Raw genomic sequence first — 14,338 nt, 5'->3', positions numbered from 1 at the left:
CAGCTCGCTCTCCTGCAATCTCCCCCACTCATCACTTTCCCCCGCCACTCTCGGCATCCTGTGCACTTACACCCAGCAGCAGCGACGGCCACTGATTCACTCGTCAAACCTGCCGCGAGTGTCACCTCTGTGCCTCACTGCTGTAGGTGGCGGATATTCCGCTGTGAGCAACAGACATCCTTCCTCCCACGGCCTATGTTCAGGCAGAGGAGGCGGACCATAAACAAACAGGCGAGTTTGTATATGACACGCGGTCGTGTTAGAAAACAATTCAGAGGAAAGGCAGTGATGAGAGGAATCCTCTCTGAGGAGAGGGCATTGGCGGCGACCCAAGGGAGGCGAGGGGAACAGCAAGGACAAAGGCCCCGAGGCAGGAACATGGTCACTGTGCTGCGGGAAGGGGAACACAGAGCCTGGTGCGCTGGAGGTCAGCAGGGCCGGATCACCAGCAGCCGACTAAGCCAGGCACAAGGCTTTGAGCAGACCAGCAACACCGTCTGATTAAGTGTTTCAAGGGCTATTCTTGCCATACCAGGTGGGTCCTAGTTAAAACTGTTAAGAAAGGAAAATCACGGCTCTCAAATATGATTCCCCTTGAACATCTACCTTCTCTTGACACCCCTACCCTCTGTAAATTTCTGTCTCTGCTCTGACGGCTTTTCCTCCTTTTCCAAAACATCTCCTGTTCATTTCTTCATCCTTGTGGCATCCCTTCTCATTTCCCTGGGGAGGTCTCATCCTGTCCTTTACTTGTGCCTTCTCCCTGAGTGTGTCTCAGACCACCCCACCCCACATTAGAATCTTCTGGGCCACACAGACAAACTCCATCAGATTCTCTGGGGGTGAGCCTCAGGGAATCAGTTGTTTTTCAAAAACTCCCCAGGTGATTTGAATATGCTGTTGAGGCTGCAAACCACAGTTCTGAGCTTAAAGGAAGGTCATGCCTCTCCCATCCGAAAAAGAAATGCCCCTCACTTAAACACCCTATTTTGCCTTTTCTTTTTCCTCTCAGCCAAAGTTCCTAAAGGAATCATCTCACCCAGTGCTGCTCAGACGTCACCAGGCACACACATCACCCGAAGACACAGAGTCCAGGCAGTGGTGCTGCCGCTGGACCCCTCTTGGTAGCAAAGGGCTGGACTTTCCACCCTTGACTCTTTTGCTTCCTACCCACTTTTTGAGCATTTGGCATCTCAATGCTCAAACTCCATGTGGCATCACCCCCACAGTGCCACCAAGATTGCTCTTGCCAATGTTACCAGTGACTTATCTGCTACCCCTTCTCTGAGGTGGCATAGATCACGGTTAAGAGCACAGGCTCAGAGACCAGGTAGCCTAGCTGGGTCCTCTCTCCGTGCCTCAGTATCTTCACCATAGGAAGAAAGTGATGATGACATTACTTCCTTAATTATCACGTGGTTGCTGTGAGAATTAAATGCATTCATACACATAGAGCTGCCAGAAGAGTACCCAGCGCACAGATGCTTCACAATCATCAGGGTATATTATTCCGAGACCTAGCAGTGTTTGGTTCCTCGTACCCAGAACTCTCCCTTCCCTTAGTTTCCGCAACACCTTTGTCCCTTAGTTAACTGTCTGCCTTTCCAGCAGCACCTGTTTCTTGCACCCATTGGATGCTGGTGTTTCCCAGAGTTCGAGCTAATGTCTTTCGATTTTCTCAACCCACCTGGGCCAGCTCACCCAGAGCCCTGGATTCCGTTGCTATCCACACGCAGGACTTTTCTGAACCTACAGTTTCAGTCCAGGTATTTCTCTCAATTTCCTATCCGTATATCCAGCTGCCTGCCTCATTGCTCCAGGTGGATTCACTTATTGAGTCAACACATTTATTGGTTACCTATGCCTGGCCCTATGCCAGGTGCTGGGTGGGGTTCTAGCAGCAAAGTGGCTAGACCTGGGTGTGTGATGGCCCCAGGGAGCTTGCAATCCAGAGCAGAGATTCAACACTGATTATGAAATTATTGATCTAATTGTGGTTGGGATAAGCAATGCAAAGGAGACCCTCAGGCTGCTGTGCGAGTTTATAACAGGGATCATACCTTAACCTTGCATGGGGTTAACGTATATGTGCGCCAGACCCGGGAAGCCCCAAACTGAACTCACCATTCCCCTCAACCTGCCTCTCCTCTCCCTGTGTTCCTCAGCTCTCCGAATAGCACACCCATGCTCTTACCTGGGCCAAGACTTGGGTATTATGACCCACAGGCTCCCTCACTGACCCCTTCTACCCACCAAGAGGATCCTCCTGCTTACTGGAAAATTAGCCTTCCTGGGTAACTCTTGGAACTCCAAATTCCTACTGCCCCATACTTGAGAAGTCTGATTTTACCTCCACTGACAAAGTTGCACCTATAAGAAAGAGAGAAACTGAGGACATGAAGTCCCTCCCAACGAAACACAGACCCCCTCTGTTTCACTGCATCCGACTGAGGCACACCTGTCTGGGACGATGGGAGAATGGGGCACCCGCGCCTTCACTTACTGAGCCCTGGCTTATAACTTGCCCCAGCAAACTGTGTTCTTCAACCCATACTGTGTGAAGTTAAATCCACTCTGATCCATGTTTTATGACACAAAGAGTCTTTTACCAAAAAAGAAAAGGTTCATTCATTTTTTTTCCACTGTAAAAGCAATGCCTGCTTGTGGCAGTTTGAGCCTTTCTTAGATCAGCTCTGCAGTATGATTTGGGCCATTGTAAATAATAAAAAATAATCACAATACCTGCTTGTGGCCATGTGTCTTTTTTTGTGCCATCCTGCATTGGATCACCCTACCTGTTGGGGAAGATCCCCACTGTATGAATTTTGGGGGCACCCGGTCTGGAGCCTGACAGTCTTTCTGCCTGCACCCAGGCAGCTAGAACATGGCCATGTGATGAATGCTGGCAAGTCAGATGATCCTGCCCAGGAATCTGGACCTTGAGAGAGTGATGCAGACAGGGACGGGAAAGACAATGTTTACAGTGGCGGTGCAGGCATTGAGTCTGGCAGCAGTGCCGGCTGTGGCCGTGCATGCTGGGGTGGCAATGCCAGCTGTGGCTATGTGTGCCGGGTGGCAGTGCCGGCTGTGGCCATGCGTGCCAGGGTGGCAGCTGCCAGCTGTGGCCGTGCGTCCCGGGTGGCAGTGCCGGCTATGGCTGTGTGTGCCCGGTGGCAGCGCCGGCTGTGGCCGTGTGTGCCAGGTGGCAGTGCCGGCTATGGCTGTGTGTGACGGGTGGCAGCGCCAGCAGCAGCCTCCTAACCACACCATCCCTGCAGTTTGACCTTGGCTGAGTTCCCTCCTGCTAAACCTTCCTTAGCCTCCAGCATTCCAAAGGATGCTGGAACTACCTAATGTTCTTACAATAAATCCTCTCCTGCGCAAGGTAGCTGGAGTCTATTTCTGTCATTTATCATCAAGAATGCTGACGAATACAATGACTGTTACAGAAAAATCAGAACATTCCAAAAAGTAGAAGAAAGAAAAAAGTTCTTTTCTCTACATCTGGGGAAAAAGAAACAACCAACTATTAACAATTTCTGCCATGTATACATTTTAATATAATTGTAGTTATGTATTTTATAAAACTTTATGTATTCTAACCTGATTGAAAAATTGTCTGCTTTAAAAGTTGGCATATATTCATTATAGAAAATCTGAGTCTACAAGAACAACCCAGAGATGACTATTATTAATAACCTGGTGTGTTTCCCTAAAACTTGCCTCTGCATTTTTAGATACAGAGTAACACACTGATTACTCTGAATTCTTATTCCTAGTTAACTGAGACATTTTAGCAGTTCCGAGATAAAAGAGAGCACAGAGCGGGTGCTGAGGATGGATAATACTTTCCATTTGCATCGTGTATTACTCTTTACCAATTACAAAGCCTTAATAGATTCAGGCCTTTAAAGAGGCAGAAAATCATTATGCAAGTTTCTCGGTAGTGAAAACGCACATTGTGCCGCCCCTCACAACTCCGCTTCTACTGACAAAATACAGAAGACCTTTTGTTCAGCTGCTTTCCTGGCACGGTGTCCCAAGCTCTTTAAAAGTCTGTCTATTATTGGCAAGTGCTGGAACACAATAGGAGCCATGATTGTTTCTCGTGTCATCAAACATAGCAAAGATGCCACTTGAATTTCGGGATGAATTATGGAGCTGGGAAACACTTTTCCAGGAACCGGGAAAGGAGCGGGACGGATAGCTGGCACGCTGAGTCAGTGGGATGGCAAACAGCATGGGGCCCGGGACCAACTGCCGAGATGTGACTCTTGGTTCTTGCTCCTCAGGTGACCTTAGCCAAGTTACTTTAAACTCTCTGGGACTCAGTTTCCTCATCTGTAAAATAAGGAATTGCTAGTATAGGACAGATGCGGTGGCTCACCCCTGTAATCCCAGCACTTTGGGAGGCCGAGATGGGTAGATCACCTGAGGTCAGGAGTTTGAGACTAGCCTGACCAACGTGGTGAAACCCCATCTCTACTGAAAATACAAGAAATTAGCTGGGTGTGGTGGCAGGTGCCTATAATCCCAGCTACTCAGGAGGCTGAAGCAGGAGAATCACTTGAACCCAGGAGGCAGAGGTTGCACTGAGCTGAGATGGTGCCACCGCACTCCAGCCTGGGTGACAAGAGTGAAACTCTGTCTCAAAAAAAGAAAGAAAGAAAGAAAAAAAAAAAAAAAAATATATATATATATATATATATATATATATATATATATACGCTGGTATAGCAGTCCCCCTTATCCTCAGGGCGTAAGTTCCAGGCCCCCCATTGGGTGCCTGAGGCCAAGGACAGTACAGAGCCCTATGTCCACTGTGCTTTTTCATCCAATTACCAAGTGGGCTACTGAGTGTCCGTGTACCCTCACTGTATACGCCACCCAATGGCTGGGTACACTGGACAAAGGGTGGATTCCCATCCTGGGCAGGATGGCGAGACATTTAATCATGCTACTCTGAATGATACAACATTTAAAACATATTAAGTGTTCCCTTCTGGAATTTTCCATTTGCCATTTTCAGCCCATAGTTTACCGTGGGTTTCTGAAACCGTGGGAAGTGCAACTGAGCATAGAGGGGACTACCGTACTTTCTTCCAAATGGGTGTGGTGATAAGAATCATACCGATTTCACAGCGTGCATGTGATCCCAGCGGATGACACGGGAAACGGCTCGGCAGCATGGGACACAGACGGCAGCCATGTCACTGGGTGTGGGACGCCTTCGAGGCCCCTTATAGCGCAATGCGCCACTTCCTACTTTTTTTAAATGAAAAATTTGACTGAATTTTAAAAAACACAGAAAAGTACACAAACAGTAAGTACACGGCTTTACTGTTACACAGCGAGAGCAGCTGTGGCCCCACCACCCAGATGAAGAAACAGCAGGTGGCCAGCCCCCCAGAAATCTCTCAAGGTCCCTTGCCGCCCTTACTCCCCAGCACGACTCTCCACTGTCCTAACACCAGATCTGTTTTATCTGCTTTTGAACTTTTTATGAATAAAATCTTCCATATACATGAATCATGAAGAGTCATGATCTTCTGTGTTTAGCGTCTTTCACTCCAAATTATGTTTATGGGATTCATGTATGTTGTTGCATGAAGCAGAGCGTATTCATTTCTCGTGACTATGCATATATTCAGTTGTGTCATGATAGCACAAAGAATGTATGTATTTTATAGTGAAGGGACATTTGGATTCTTTGCAGTTTTGTTTTTTTTGAGATGAAGTTTCGCTCTTGTTGCCCAGGCTGGAGTGCAATGGCACGATCTCCGCTCACTGCAACCTCCACCTCCCAGGTTCAAGCAATTCTTCTGCCTCAGCCTCCTGCCTCCTGGGTAACTGGGATTACAGACATGCACCACCCTGCCCAACTAATTTTGTATTTTTAGTAGAGACAAGTTTTCTCCATTTTGGTCAGGCTGGTCTCAAACTCCCAACCTCAGGTGATCCGCCCGCCTCGGCCTCCCAAAGTGCTGGGATTACAGGTGTGAGCCACCGCGCCCAGACAATTGTTTACAGTTCTTAGGCTATTTAGAGGAAGAGCTGTTTCTCCTGCATCTCTTGTCCTGTGCCCAATTCATGGCAGGGCCTTCGTAATGGTTTGTTGATTGAACAATGTGGCTCCCTCCAGACCAGGGGCTCCAACTGATGGGATTCAGGTGGTATTAAGGCCTCCACACGTAGGAAGGTGCTGGTGCACTGAAAGGCAAGGACAGCCCCAGTGACTCCCATGGGACTGCAGTTCCAGCAGCTGTGCCCTCATGTATGGGTGTAAACAAATAGACAAGCTTTGCTTCCTGCCCCTTACCCTGTGCAGGCCAGTTGCTCTCTTCCATCATTGGGGCCCAGCTCTGTCCAGCGTCCAGTGCCGCCAGCCTGGTGCATTGAGGGTAGCAGAGAGGCAGGCTAAGGACCCCATATAGGAGCTGCTCTTTTTTCTTTTTTGAGATGGAATCTTGCTCTGTCGCCAGGCTGGAGTGCTGTGATGCGATCTCAGCTCACTGCAACCTCCGCCTCCCAGGTTCAAGCGATTCTCCCACCTCAGCCTCCTGAGTAGATGGGATTGCAGGCACCTGCCACCACACCCAGCTAATTTTTGTGTTTTTAGTAGAGACGGGGTTTCACTATGATGGCCAGGCTCATCTCGAACTCCTGACCTGACGTGATGTACCTGCCTTGGCCTCCCAAAATGCTGGGATTACAGGTGAGAACCACCACATCCAGCCAAGAGCTACCCTTCTATGCTCCTAGAGATGAGAAGGCCATACCCATCAGTGGAAGGAGCCTGGGCTTGTGGTCAAATTATCCTGGAATCAAATCCTGGCTCTGTACTTGCTGTGCGACCTTGTGCATGTTACTCAACCTCTCTGTGCCTCCGTTTTTTCATCTGTAAAGTGAAGTTAACAATCTGTAACTTGCAAGGTAGTTGTGATGAAATGATGCAATGTAAACGAAGTACCAGCACAATGCCTGGCATATCATGCTTGTTCAAAAAACTCTTAACAATTACTAAAGGTGCTAAAGTTTCACAACAAATGTACTGGTTGTCCTAAACTATCATTGGGCATAACTTGCCCTCCACAGCACTCTGGGGGATCTGGGAGGGCAGCAGTGATGTCCTGTTCTTACAAGTGTCCCGGGGCCCAGCCCAGGGCTCACAGACAGGAGGCCGCAGGGAGTGTTTACTGACTGAAGGAATGATTGGTGAACAGGTTTTCGCCTCCTGCTACTCTGATGGGGAAGAGAGTGCATGTGGACTCACATAAAATAGTCCCTCCTCGCAGGGACACAGATGCTCCCACAGCATCTCAGCTGAACTGCCTACCAAAGCAAAAAGTCTTCTGTAGAAAGACCACCCGACCCTAATGAACGGCCCCGTAACCTGAACAATGTACCTAGACCAAAAACGGGGAGAAAGGAGAGAAAAGAAAGGCACTTTGGGGCCCCTTAAAAGAGGAGGTGTCCAGTAGTGAAATGTGGATGCCGGAGCCAGGCTGGAAAGTCAAGAAAAGCCATTGCAGAGGAGGTGAGTTTTAGAGCAGGAACAGAATTACAAAATCAGTTTGCAGAATAGAATAAAAAAATGTGTGCAGGGCGCGGTGGCTCACGCCTGTAATCCCAGCACTGCGGGAGGCCGAGGCGGGCAGATCACGAGGTCAAGAGATCGAGACCATCCTGGTCAACATGGTGAAACCCCGTCTCTACTAAAAATACAAAAATTGGCTGGGCATGGTGGCACGTGCCTGTTGTCCCAGCTGCTTGGGAGGCTGAGGCAGGAGAATTGCCTGAACCCAGGAGGCGGAGGTTGCAGTGAGCTGAGACACCGCCACTGTACTCCAGCTTGGGCAACAAAGCGAGACTCCATCTTGAAAAAGAAATGTGGAAGAAGGAGAAAAGTGTGATTCCAAGAAGGAGGCCCGGGGAGCCCTAATGGCCAAGGTGGGGCACAAATCCACTGGGCATTGGGGATTGAGTAGGGGCAGGGGTGTGAAGGACACTGCCCAGGGGCTAGGAAAGTCTGAAGTTTGGGGTGGAGACAGAGGCAGTGGGTAAAGACCCCTTCCCCACATCACCAATTGCTAGTGATTGTACCAGGGTCTAGGAATCCAGGCGAGGCTCCTTGAGATGCTGAGAGTCCACCAGAGACGGGGAGGGAGCTGAACGGGGCCTCCTCCATGGTGAGGGATGGGCCGAGGGAAAGGGAAGCTGCCTGTCCTGGGCACATACCCCTGGGTGCTGCACGGACGGAGGCCATGGGTGAGGGGACCCTCGGGAGCAGGGTACACAGGTGGGCCCAGCAGTGCTGGGGACAAGTAGAGATGGGGGAGGTGCGAGGGAAGGTTTTGACAACTTTTATGTTTTCGCAGCTGCCAACTTGGGGTGGGGGAGCAATGGCTGGGTGAGAGAAAAACAAGCCGAGCAAACCGAGCTGGTTGAGAAACCTATTTCTGAACTTCACAGGGAAGAGTAGGGGAAAGCCAAGGAGGTGCCCAGGCCAGCAGGCCTTGTAGAAGATACCGGTGACGGGCTTTTAACCCTGCCGTGACCAAGCCCTAGACCAGGCCCCTCCTGACTCCTGCAGACCCCGGTTGAAGCCTCCTCTACCCAGTTCTCCCCACCAGCAGACAGACCAGAAACAGCTCCATATAGTGCTGCACTTCCGTCTCACATGAAGTCTCTGGGGCTCATCTCACCCTGTGCGGGGGAGGCGGGGTCAGCTGGCTCCCAATGAATTGACCTTTTGGCCCAAGGGTTCCCAGAGAGACAGTCTCCCGCCTTGGGTTCCACTTGGCTTATGTATGGTATATACAATGTAGGATCTTCTCTTTCTCCAGAGTTTCGACCCCTAGGGTTGGTACGGCCCCTTGCAGCTGCTTTCCGCCCCTGTCTGAGCATCAGCCCACACTTCCCTCACTCCTGTCTCATCTCCCAGCTCCTGGAGAGCTCCTGCTGCCCCGCTCCCTCGTGTGACTTACATAGACTAGACTGGACACCTCCAGATGTCGTGGACCGTCCGGACGGGTAGGCACGTCTGCCCGGGGGTCTCTCGACCTGCAAGAGGGTCCCAATACCTGGAAGAGGGAGTGCGCCTGAGAAAATAATAAAGACAGAGAGAGAGAAAGCGAGGCGTCTGGAGGGCTGATAGGCTGTGCCTAAACAGCAAATTTTATTTTTCAAAGGCCAGGAATAAATACACTTTCATGGCTCTGGTTTACGTCATAGTAAGAGGAATGTAAATGTATGCCTCACATGGCCTATACAATAGAGAAATCAGATACACAATGGTTGCAAGACGAAATGTAAATGTATACCTTACATGGCCTTACAGATACACAATCAGTGGTTGTAAAAAGTAACAGAATTTCCTGTAATCACAAAGCTTGTTTGCATCCAGACATTATTCCTCCTGGCTGCAGGTGTCTCTGGTTTTGCTTATCAGAATATCTTTTATCCGGATTGTCCTTTGTCTACTCCTAACTCAACTCAATTTCCCCATTCAGGAATCTCTGAGTCAGGAATCAAAGCCATCCCTTATGGTGGCATTTGCTTTGTAAATATCGACAGTTAAACCATTATCTAAGGTGCAAGGCAGTCTGGTAAGTAAGGTTTAAGGATTATTCTTAAAGTCATAAAAAGGTTAAAAGCAGGAACCGGTTGCCGGCAGGGGGTCACTCGGTCTAGCAGCAATGCATAGTTTTAGGCCCAAACGATATTGTGGTTGATATTAGAAACTGATCATTCATCTTTCAGTTCCTATATTTCCGGATAGCTCGACTGCCTCCAGTAGGAAACTGTGTTTGGGATCAAACTCACCGTATAGTGAGACTCACGCCTTTTAGGGGTCTCACACGGGAATGTTCCCCACATCCAAGCATTGCTGCTGAGAGGAAAAGAAGACTTTTGAAATTTCGGAAACACTGAAATTCCCCAACAAAATTTCTCTTCAGCCTATGGTATCTCTATTGCAGGGAGTCCAGGGCATCATGATTTCAGTGGAATCTAAAATGCATCATTTCAGAGCCAGGCGTGGTGGCTTACAACTCTGACTCCCAGCACTTTGGGAGGCCCAAGTGGGAGGATTGCTTGAAGGCAGGAGTTCAAGACCATACCCTATCTCTACAAAACAAAACCAAAGTACATCATTTCATGATACGGAAAAGTCTAGAATTGTTAAGTGAAAAAATGCAAGGCACAATGGATACTTCTTTTTCAAGGAACACAAATAAATGCTCCCTTTGGGTAAGGAGGGTAGAGTAAGAAAATATATTGGGGCTGGGCATGGTGTCTCACACCTGTAATCCCAGCACTTTGGGATGCCGAAGCAGAAGGATCACTTGAGGTCGAGAGTTCAAGAACAGCCTGGCCAACATGATGAAACCCTGTCTCTTCTAAAAATATAAAAATTAGCCAGGTATAGTGGCGTGTGCCTGTAATCCCAGCTAGTAAGTAGGGAGGTTGGGGCAGAAGAATCGCTTGAATCCAGGAGGTCAAAGTTGCAGTGAGGTGAGATTGTGCACTGCAGCCTGGTGATAGAGTGAGACTCTATCTCACGAAAAGAAAGAGACAGAAAGAGAGAGAGAGAGAGAGAGAGAGAGAGAGAGAGAGAGAGATGGAATATATTGGTATTTGCTTATATCTGCACCATGAAATGCTGGAAAACAATAGACCAGAAATGAATAAAAGTGGGGACTGGGGACTGAAGAACAGGGTGTCTGGGAATAGGGTGAGTGGGAATGAGACTTCCTAAGGCATTCCTTTTCATTTGGCTTTGATTTGTGAACCATATAATATTAGCCATTATTCGGAAATAAAAATAAATTAATTCTATAATGTCTAAATTGCAGGGCACAAAAACCCTCTCCTGCGACTCGGTAGGCGAGTGTGTTAAAGCACAGGCACAGGGACTGCTAAGGCTCATGGGCGTGGGAATCTTACAGGGCGTCAGCTCCTCGCTCCGGTCGGTCGGTGCCTCCGCGCCTCTGCGGGGGGCTCTGCATTTGCATCCGCCCTGCTGCTCTCCCATCACTCCCGCTTGCCACCTACTCAGTTGGCTTTGCTCAGACTGGATTGGCTCTCCCGGATCGGGTGTCACCCAATCAGCTGCGGCCATGAGGGCGTGGTGACTCTGCGCTCTTGGACCGCCAGGCTTTGCTCAGATTGGATTGGCTCTCCCAGGTGTCACCCAATCAGCTGCGGCCATGAGGGCGTGGTGACTCTGCACTCTTGGGCTGCCAGGCTTTGCTCAGACTGGATTGGCTCTCCCAGGTGTCACCCAATCAGCTGTGGCCATGAGGGCGTGGTGACTCTGCGCTCTTGGACCGCCAGGCTTTGCTCAGATTGGATTGGCTCTCCCAGGTGTCACCCAATCAGCTGTGGCCATGAGGGCGTGGTGACTCTGCACTCTTGGGCTGCCAGGCTTTGCTCAGACTGGATTGGCTCTCCCGGATCGGGTGTCACCCAATCAGCTGCGGCCATGAGGGCGTGGTGACTCTGCGCTCTTGGGCTGCGGGGCTTTGCTCAGACTGGATTGGCGCTCCCGGATCGGGTGTCACCCAATCAGCTGCGGCCATGAGGGCGTGGTGACTCTGCGCTCTTGGGCTGCGGGGCTTTGCTCAGACTGGATTGGCTCTCCCGGATCGGGTGTCACCCAATCAGCTGCGGCCATGAGGGCGTGGTGACTGCGCTCTTGGGCTGCCGGGCACTCGCCTCCCTCTTCCTGGGCTGTGGGTGGAGACAGTTTCAAGGTAGAGGAGTTTGGTAGGAAGGACAGCCATAGGCTTGGTTGGTCCAGGCTGTTGCCGGATGGGTCACTGAAAGATCAGAGCAAAGGTCCATCCTGCAGTGGGGATCCCTAGACATGAGGGAGCAGATCGAAGGTTCTCGGGGACCTGAAGGAGGGAGGCAAACCAGACCGCTGAGTCAGGCATCCGTCCCGACTGATGCCTGTCGGAAGCTGTAGGACCCGGCTTCTCCTCTTGGCCTCGGTTTCTCATTTGTGGAAAGGGGATTGGGCTGGATGATACTCCGAGGTCCCATCCATCTCTAAAGGGGAAGAAGCAAAGATCAACAAAAGACCATTGAAGTAGGAGTCCAGAGACCTGGCTTCAGGTGCCTCTTCCCCGACTCCTAATCAGACCACGTGACCTCTGTGAGCCTCAGTTTCCTCCACCAGAACATGGGGGTAATACTCCCTGCACACTGCCATGAGAGTTAAATAAATTCCTCTGCACCAAGTGTCCCCTCTGCTGTCCTGTGGGTGTAGATGGGTGAATATAAAGGCCACCACTTCTATGAGACGGGGACGTGATTCCTTCCTTGCCCCCTGTCAGGATGACGATGGGCTCAGATGCGGCAGTAGGACCCTGGTGCAAGGATTGAACGCCGGACTGGGACCCCAGAAAGCTGGGCTCTGTCACTTGCCAACTGCGTGACCCTGGCCTAGGGTTCTTCCTCTCTGGGCCTCCACTTTTCTCTGTGGAGTCGGAATGACGAGGCCTACCCGAGGAAATGAGAAGGCGAGCGTGACGGTTGCTGTGTGAACTGTGGAGCGCTTTGTGGTGAGAGGATGATGAATGGGACCATTCCCTGGTTCCCCAGCTCCCACTCCGGCAGCCCAAGCCAAAGGAGGATGAAGTGTGATGTGAATTAAGCCTAATGACATCCCCCTCCAAAGCCCCAGGAGTGGCACGAGCAATGTATTTACACCATCCTGAGGTTTCTGTAAAACCTATAGGAGTAAAAGCTTTCAACTACAATCTGTGAAGATCACTGTCTCTTCCACGCCAACTTCTGTGTCGTATTTCCACACATGTTGGATGGTTTGGGATGGCCCTGGGCATTTTGGGGATCTGGTTACAGGGAAGTTGAGTCAAAGACATATTTATCTGGCTTAGTGGGATCTATTTATGAAGCTTACAGTGTATAGTTATTACTAGGCATTCTGGTTTAGGAATCATTTCCAGGAATGCTCCTCCTATCCACCAGTACTCACCATGCTGCCTCACCCGTCATTGTGACATGATGATGCAGGGCCAGATGCCATACTGAAATATGAATGTCACTCCCGCCACTGGCAGTTTGTGGAAGAGAAACAAAGTTTGTACAAAGCCTGAAGCTGGTCTGTAGAAACTTCTTACACCGTCAGAATATGGGACTCGTTTCTCATGCATGCCCAGTCAAAACGAAAGTTCTCTCTTGTCAAGAATATACAGTATGCAGTAATGTAGCATATACCGTGACATGTGTGCCACACATTTGCTTCTCTTTGATGAGATTCATGCAAAATAAAATTGATCAGAATTTCATTGTTAGGCCAGGCACAGTGGCTCATGCCCGTTATCCCAGCACTTTGGGGGATTGAGGTGGGAGCATCACTTGAGCCTAGGAGTTTCAGACCAGCTTGGGAAACATGGTGAAACCCTCTCTCTACAAAAATATAAGAATTAGCCAGCTGTGGGGGGTATGTGCCTCTAGTCCCAGCTATCTGGGAAGTTGAGGTAGAGGATCGCTTGAGCCTTAGAGTGAAGGCTGCAGTGAGTGGTCATTGAGTCACTGCACTCCAGTCTGGACAACAGAGAGTGAGAGCCTGTCTGAAAAAAAAAAAAAAAAAAAAAAAAAAATCACTGCTTATAGTGAGTGCCTGAGTGTTACAGCATTTCTACAAGTACCAAGTACTTCCGTGGGTGAAGTTGGATGCTTTATGCACCCCAGTATATGGAATCCCATCTTGGTGTAACTGATGCATCTTGTCCTAATAAGGTCTGGCAGTTCCGGATGAAATGGCACATGAAATTGTCACCAACACAGCAAGACAGCCTGAAGAAACAAGCGTTCCTGCCACCAAACTCCTACATGAGCTCATCAGTAAGTACGGTGGATGGAACATGAGAGTAATTTTATTACACAATTATGGAGCTCAAAGCAATGTAGTAGCAATTTAAGAATGCATCTGAATTGCTCTCCTTAATGAGCACCATCAATTCAGAGTATTTAAGATTGGTCCTCAGTGCAAGAAAACTTGAAAACCCTGAAATCTGACAGCTCACTTAGAAAAGAAATTTGATAAAGGTTTCCCCCAATTTACAACAATCCTAAAAATTTATACAACTTTACCAGTAAGTCATGAAAGCAAAATAGATTTTTGTAAACTATGACTAATAAAATAACAAATTAGTCAACCATGCCACGGCAAGCAGTGAATTATCTTTCTATTCTCTTTATAGAAAATAGCAAAAAAAAAAAAAAAAAAAAGGAAAGAAAGAAAGAAAAAGAAAATAGCAGCCCAGGCCCGGTGCAGTGACTCATGTCTGTAATCTCAGCACTTCGG

The sequence above is a fragment of the Saimiri boliviensis genome, chromosome 2 (assembly GCF_048565385.1).
Source record: "Saimiri boliviensis isolate mSaiBol1 chromosome 2, mSaiBol1.pri, whole genome shotgun sequence".
NCBI lineage: Eukaryota > Metazoa > Chordata > Mammalia > Primates > Cebidae > Saimiri > Saimiri boliviensis.
Note: the sequence above shows the minus strand (reverse complement) of the source record.